Genomic DNA, 8,265 nt, shown 5'->3' with positions numbered 1-8,265 from the left:
ATTCTGGTTGATATAATCGAATTGGGTTTACATATATGAGATGTATTTTTTTATTATCTTGGTTTTAAAGTATAACTTTGATACAATTAAAAAGGTAAAATATTTCCTTCGTTTAAGTTACTCTTCATTGTCAGTGTGTGATGTTGGGCCGAAAGTTCAAACCTGGCGTGTATAATGAGCAACTCAGCCTGAGGGTGTTTTTCTTAAATTATTAGTCATGCTGTTCCATTCTCGCTGACTCCTGAAATAACTGAAACTTGGCATTCATCCCTAAATGTGCAGCATAATGTGACTGCTTAAAAAAAAACTCTCCTACAGAGAATGGCCTCTTATAGCTGACAGTTAAATGTTCCCGTCACACACCTGAACAAAGAGTACTGATTAACCTTGACCTGGATGGGTGAGAACCTTACAGATGTTCCTATACATACTCTGCTAGTGCTTATCATCTTATGTCTGATGATCATGTATATATACTGTATATATCACTCTAGTACATTACAATTTAAGTCAGAGATGTCAAACTTATTAAGAGTCGGGAGCACATATTTGCTCAATCTAATCCTTCGGTGAAATCAAATGTGAATTGTCTATGTTGACAATAATTAGAAAAAAAAAAAAACACTTTTGTGTTTATTGTATACACACGTAGTATTTATAACACAGACACTAGTTTTACATTGAGAAAGTTTTTTTCTTCTTCACCACTTCATTTTGAAACCGCATTGAGAAGAGCAATATGCAGGCTCGGGCACCTAATTAGGATGCCCCCTGAACGCCTCCCTGGTGAGGCGTTCAGGGCACATCCCTCCAAAAGAAGACCCCGGGGAAGACCCAAGACAGGCTGGAGAGACGATGTTTCCTGGTTGACCTGAGAACGCCTCGGGATCCCCCGGGAAGAACTGTACAAAGTGGCTGGTGGGAGGGAAGTCTGGGCTTCCCTGCTAAGGATGTTGCCCATGCGACCCGACTACGGATAAGCGGCAGAAAATGGATAGATGGATGGATTTTTGAAATTATGTAGGCTAGTTTGGCCTTATTCCATCAGAAATAAATTAAAGTAACAAATAGGCCAACTTAATGAAAATTCTGCTTATAGTAAAAAGTAAAAAAGCTTTGACAAAAATGTGGATAACACAGATAATACATGCCAGACAGAAAGATACATACTGCAGTTTGCAGTACAATTCAATATGGGTCTCTTTTTACAAATGAGGAAAAATGGCTACAATATGTATTGCCTTTAAGACTAGACTTTTTCAAAATAAAGCATTATTTAAAGTTTCTTACTTTGGATTTAGTGTTTTATTCTATTTAGAATTGATTATTTCACAAGTCCCCTCACCCTAAAAAGAAACAAGTGGGTTGGAAAATGAATGGTTAGATATTTCCTATGTAATGAACCTGTCAAATTTAAGCTTTAGTTTGTTTATATAGTTTTCTGCTCATTCTAATAGATCTAAAAGTTACATTCATGTTCTTCATTTAATGTGTGAAAGAAAAGGAAGAAAAAATAGAAAAGGTGTTTTTCCATTCTTGTTATGTGATGTGATTTATTTATTTTTGAACATGCAAAAACAAAAATACATTTAAAACAAAAATAATGTAACTTTCCAAAACAAGTCAAAAACACGAAGTAAGAAGATTTCAATTAAAATGTACACGTTCATAAAAGGAGGAGTCTTTTTTTATTGTGTGTATGTTTATATACAAAAAAACTTTAGTTGATGAATGGAAAGGGAACAGGATCTGTTTTTTGTTTTTTTTTTTTAAACATGTGTTTAATTTTACCTAGAGCTTTGTAGTAATAAACATCTGCATCTACTCAAATAAAAAAAAATTAGAAAATAAATAAATAAATTCAACAAAGTCCCTCCTGTCAATGTTTACCCTCATGCCAGTTTGATTTATTATCCTTTCCTTTATTCCTACTAGTTTCAGACCCATTTTGCAACGGTGCCGCTAAGCTACCTTTTAAACGTGTGTACAGTCAGCTAAGAGTTAAATATCAAAGTAACCACTTTGCTTTTTTTCTTTGCTGTCAAGGACGTGCGCGCCACCGCCAAGCTGTGAACGCGCGGCTCGTGCGCATCCCCGTGCGGAGCAGCGGAGGCTTCAGCAGCAGTCGGAGCGGAGCACACACACACAAACACACGAACCAGCACCAGCACCAACACCGCAGCGGACACATACACACACCGCACCGGGACGTGCTGCCGTTTGGAGACGACCTATGAAACCCACGGACTGAAACTCTACGGTGAGTCTGTCCGGTGGTCACAGGTCCAGAGCCGGGGGTGCTCCACAGTCTGAGGCTTGAAGGTGACGATGTGGCTGTAAACCGTGCGCATCCATTTACTCGCAAAATGGCGGACAGGCCGCTTGGACCGGTGTTTTGGGTCTACTGGTTTGGATGTTAACCGATGAGTTCACTCTGTTTTCTTCGGTAACTGTCTTTTTAAAGTGTATGTGGGAAGAAAAAAAAATGGAGACTACCTTTTGATGGAGCATTAATAATGATCCCCGAGCTTTGCTAAGAATTATGTTATTTGTTTGATGTATCCTCTTTAAGTCAGGTGTCATGTAAGCATTTAAAGCTGCATTATATTTCAGTGTCTTGTTTTGTATTTATTTATTTATATCACATCTGCTTTTTACTTTTCCGCTTTGCTGTTTTTACCGGTTGTCTTTTAGATTAGTACATTTATTACGAGTGTTTTCTAATGTCAAGTGTGCAGTAACTGTCAGACATCATTTACCAGGGAACCCAGTGGATCTGTAACACCACAGCAGCAGGTAGCCTGTCAGCGGAGTTTATTCGTGTTTCCTGGCAAACAACACCGGTCGTCTTTAGTGTGTCTATGTTGTTTAACTTGCCTGTTGTTGGTGAAGTCGCTGTGTGTGTGTGTGTTCATGTTGAAGTGACGCCATAGAGTTCATTTCTCGCTGACTCTGTGCCTACAGTGCTCGGGAGCTAACTTTGCTAACTCTAGGTGACGACAACCGGTCAGAGTTGATAGGAAGACATGAGCCTGTGTTGGTGACAGTTTAATCAACTCTCGGTTCACAGCCTGGAAGTGTCGGTGTGTTTGTTGTTCAGCTTAGCCCTCAGCTGTTTGTTTTACAGCTGTGCTAGGTGTTAGCTGCATTAGCCCAAGTTGTAGAGCAGATTAGCTGCTGTGTGATAACATTTACAACTACAAACTCACTCACTGTCAGCAACATAAAGCACACAATGGGTGGTTTACTGACAATGAGGTTAGTCAGCAAAAAACTGGTTTCTGCTCCGACTACGTGCACACTATTTGTATTAACACACATCGATTCTGATTGACAATAGTTGTGCGCATTATTTAAGCTAAACACGTGTTTGTACAGTTTTATTCTACTGTCACTGTCCATGATCATCCTCGTCCTGCTCTAATCGCTTTGTGTTGGCACACTGATAGAAAACAAGGGTGGAGCACGGCAGAGATGAGTGATTTATATCTCATCTCGGGAATGTCGGCTTCTTTGTCTGTTATATTCCTAAAGTCTGTAAGTCAATGGATTTGGATTTTGTACTTATTCTCAATTCAGGGACTCAGTTTTTGATATTTTTGTGTCTCAAATTTCATCAACTACAACTGGGATTCTTTTCAGTGAATGGAAACTATTAATTGGAATAACAGTAATTTAATCGATACTGTGATAGGTTTCAGCTGGCCAGACATGTAATACTAAATCCTCTGGAGTCTGTATCAAGAGTAAATAATTGATCTAGCTTTTTGTTTTATAAATAAATTCTTATACACAGGGTTTTCACAGCGCATCATTACCGCTAACCTGGCAAGAGCCAGATTGATGTGCAGCCCTCTCTCTAACTTGAGTTGTCCACATCGATCTGTGTCTGGCGAATCCTTTCGGAACCACGGAGAGACATGAACAGAATGCTTGAAGCTGATTGGGCCAAGCGTCTGCCCGCCATGATTTGTTTTAGCCAATCACACGGTAACAAATTGTGTTGTCATCGACATGCGCCGCAGAGTTGCTGATACAACAACAAGGCTCCCCTTTGCCGTCTTTACAGTCCGAAAATGCACAAAACGCCTCTCGCTGTTGCTCTTTCAAAAAGGAAATGCTGGATTCTTTTAAAACTTAGTTTATAGCAGCTTCCACACGTTCATCCTCCTGCGTCAACGTCTTCCTATTTTGATTCGGAGCTATGCTAATAGCGGTAGCCAAGCTAGTTCCTCTTCCCGCAACTTCACAGATGACAGTTTTGCTTAGGTGCTTCTACCTTTGTCACACCCGGATATCCGGCCCTAAACCACAACACTGCCTCATGATTGGGTCTAATCGTTTTGGTTCGGTTTCGAAAAGCAAAGGCGGGAACAGCACAAGATGGATTCTGGTATTTGTGAACACCAGGAGAATCCGTCTTGCAGGCAAGATTACATTACCGCATCATCAAACCAGATGGCACCTTATTGGAGGTACTCAGCAGGTAAACAAAGCAGGTCCCGAACGTCAAACAAAAAGGTTGAATTATTGCCGCATTTTTGGCTGTACCAATCGATCAGACCGTAAAAAACATTTGGAGTTTTATAGACTGCCAAAGTTATAACAAATCAGGGAGAACAATGTCAAAAGTTATCAGAGGAAAGGAGGCAATTGTAGTTAGTGAAGCTAAACCAAGATCTATGAGGCAAAAATCTGGACAATAGACAGAAGATGTCATTAATCCAAGATGAGGGAGCGAACTCGTATGGACCTGCACCACCAATAAAGCCTAACTTATCCAAATATTGTGCCCTTTCCGGCGGACCAAGTATTTCCCTGTATGCCTTTGCCTCCATAACTCATTTTAAGGAGCTTTTCTGTGGTTTCGGACATTTATCCATCGCAGTGTTTACCTCAGAGTGCCTCCAATATGGCTGCGCATCCGGGTTACTGTCCAGAATGTGATGTAGGTGGAAATACTATACTACACACTAGAGCTTGACCGATTAATCGGTGGCGGCAGGGTACTTGCCAGCGCTGTTGAGCGTAGGGGCCTCCAACATTGTAATTTTGCTCCCTGGAGCAATAGCAATAGCGCCCCCTATGTTCAGTTTTCAGCAATGTAGGGGGTATTTTCTGTTTTTTCTTTTTTAATCGGTATCGTTGTAATAATTGTAGCATATTTGGTCACAAAAGGCACTTCCAGGCATGCACTGGTTGTTTAAACTCTTATTAATGGTGTGTAGCGCACACGAAGCTGCTAGTCGTGTTTTTAACTCACAGACGTGAATACCGTCTGATTGAAACGTGTTTGGGCTTAAAGAGACATCATCTTCATTGTGGTCGCACAGGTTTGTGCCGCATGTGTGTGTAAAATATTATTTCTTGTCTATACAGTGTGTGTGAGTATATATATATGTGTGTGTGTATATATACTGTATATATACACACCAAGCACGAGTAACTCTCTAACTACATGCATCATCACCTTCACCAATCAACAAATAAAATAACTTTTAGCTTTTTTTCACTAAATTTGGCCCTCAGAGAGTTATACATTTTAATATTGTCTGTGCCAGTGGCTCTCGCTCGCTAAGCTATCCCCCTATGCTGTGAGAACCCTTGGGGGCGGTGTGGTCGACTAATTCGTAGGGCTGGGCAACATATTGAGATTTAGGATATATTGAGTTTTCTATATTTGGCGATAAAGAAAATTACAATATCCCCTATATTGATATATTTTTCATTTTGTAGTTTATTTTGTATAAAAATACTTGTTTAAGGAGTCCAGTTAGATGGATTCCTGAGTGTGTCCTAATCCAGACCCTCCCCCAAAAAATCCACAATACAGAACTCACTTACACATGCTGTCTCTTATAGGAGAAAAAGCCTAAATTAGCACATATTGTACAGCTGTTAATAAATAGGTCTCTGAGGCATTTTGCATCTGCAAATTTAACCCACAATGGCTTTCTGGTCAGACTTTATTTGAATTGAAAATATGGAGATTTATATCACATATTGCCATTTTGAGAAAACTATCAAGATATGAGTTTAGGTCTATATTGTCCAGCCCTACTAATTTGACTAATTCCAGTAATCGACATTGGTCAATACTTAAGTAATGTGTTAACCTTTTTTCAGCGTGGGAATTCTGTGGCTCTGTGCTGTGCTTTCTGCATCATAAGCTGCCACTTTTGGATCAGCATTTATTATTACAATAACAAATTTTCACTGTTTGCAATTTGATCAACTTTATTTTTTTTACATTTTATTCTGGAAATCCAGTTTACAGAAGGTTGCCTCTTTTTATTTATTAGTAGCTTTACAGTCTATGTTGATAGTCTTAATAAATAAAGTTCCTTATTTTAATTTGGTAATGCTTTGCTTCTTTGTCATGAATCATATATTTTGTATTATAATTTTTGTTCAGTTACAGTATGTATCCTGTTTACCATTTAAATGTTCTTATTTAATGTATTGGTTGATATATCAGATATCACCTTTTTGAAACCCTCAATATCGGTATATGTATATCCTGTTTTGTTCAGGCTCTTGTACAGACATTCAAATGCTGTTACGACATTGTTGGTAGTGTTATTTCGTAAATGATAAAGCTCATGTTTTTTTAAATGGCTGAAATTTAATAGTTGCTTACATGGCTGATCTTGCTTCTATTTTTAGCATCTCTTTCAGACAAAAAGGTTTTGTACATGCAGTACAGCACTCTGGTCCGGATTAAAAATGGTATTTCTTAAAAAATAAAAATAAATAAAATGTAAGTATTGTCAGCTCTTGCAGCTTGAACAATAGAATGACATGATTTTATTTGGTGAAAGTACAACAGTGTTGTAAACAATATGGTGTTGAAGGTTGGAAGATGTTGAAAAGAAGCATACTTGCTGACATATCTAAATGTTGTTTTTTTAATGCTCAGTACATGAACCTGTCTGAAAACAGAAGCTCTTGTTTGTGTGAGATAAAGAGCAACTGTCTGTGATCACGTTGTTCCACATTTAAAACTTTTCATCTCCACTGTCATGCGCACACATTGTTTTATTGCTTTAACATTTACAGGAACCCTTTAACTATAATAGGTCCCTTTTTGCCTTCTGTGTTTTTTTTTTATCATTTCCATAATGATGTTGGCAGTTGATAAAAATATTGACTGCAGGGCCACAGTAGACAATTCTGTAATATATTTAGTTTTGTTGACTAATTGGATAAAGAGAAATGACTCATTGTGCATTTTTTTTGTTTGTTGGTTTTTTGAGCTTATTCTGGAATAACAACAAATTCCTTTTGAATTCTACATGTATTTTGTGACTTAAATGCACTTAGTTAAATGACAAACATCTCATGCCGTCCTACCTTATTGCCCATCCAACTTGCTTTGAAAGTTTGGATGTTTTGTTTTAAATTGTTTTCTTTTTTTTCTTTTGTCAATGATAACTGCCAAACTCAGCATACATACACCTCCTGTTCATTTTGATAGCTGTAATGATGATCCTTGTTGGCAAGAAGTCAATGCCCTGGAGCAATTTCAACAATGCCAGAATTTTTAAAAAGCGTTTTCTGCTTGCCAACTTTTCCCTAGAAAAAAAGCTGTTTTTTGGTTTCTTTAATAATAAACTTCTGTGAAACACCTCTCATGTCTGATTGTGTTATTTAGATTGGTATGAATACATGACATATCTATCTAGGTGTGAACAGATTCTTGATGTTCTTGTCTTGGATTTTATTCATTCTGTTATTTTGATCTTCACCAGATAGGAAAGTATTTATGTAAAGTATTGCCTTTAGTCTGATTTTTTTATTCCAGGAGGATAGTGTCATTCTTTGTTCTATGTAATAATAGCCTGTAGAGGGCTTTTTAAAAATGTTTTACCAAGAACAAGCCTTCACAGAACCTAAAGATGATTAACAGTCTCAGAGCATTCAACGGTCTGCTCAGCTGCTCAGGGAACAGTTGTATAATTCTGTGAGAAATTGATAATATAATTGATGATTGGCAAGATGATTGCCTGAAAAAAAACTGTTGCAATATGAAAAGGCCCTTGTTTGTATTTTTTAATAAAATTTAACAAGTCACTGATGGACTTTTTTTTGCAATGTTCTGACATTGCAAAAAAAGTCCAAGTTCACTCACTTTTGTTTATTGGGTTTTTGGCTAAATACTGGATATTTTGACTTTCTTTGTTGCTATGTTTCTGTCAAATGCAACTAAAGTAAACATTCCTTAGACTCAGGCAACCATCATGTCAAAATGAAGGTCCTCCAGAT

The 8,265-nt window shown here is 37.9% G+C and overlaps 1 protein-coding gene across 1 annotated transcript in view; it reads left to right on the top strand.

Moving 5' to 3' along the window:
• The first annotated feature begins 2,077 nt into the window (after positions 1–2,077).
• LOC114474355 (lissencephaly-1 homolog) overlaps positions 2,078–8,265 on the top strand; it is a 32,293-nt gene continuing 26,105 nt past the window's right edge. The window contains exon 1 of the mRNA XM_028464607.1: positions 2,078–2,260. The gene's annotated coding sequence lies outside the window, so the exon portion shown is untranslated. The remainder of the gene's footprint in view (positions 2,261–8,265) is intronic.

This window comes from Gouania willdenowi, chromosome 13 (genome assembly GCF_900634775.1).
Source record: "Gouania willdenowi chromosome 13, fGouWil2.1, whole genome shotgun sequence".
Lineage (NCBI taxonomy): Eukaryota > Metazoa > Chordata > Actinopteri > Blenniiformes > Gobiesocidae > Gouania > Gouania willdenowi.
Note: the sequence above shows the minus strand (reverse complement) of the source record. Positions and strands in the feature narration are given on the sequence as shown.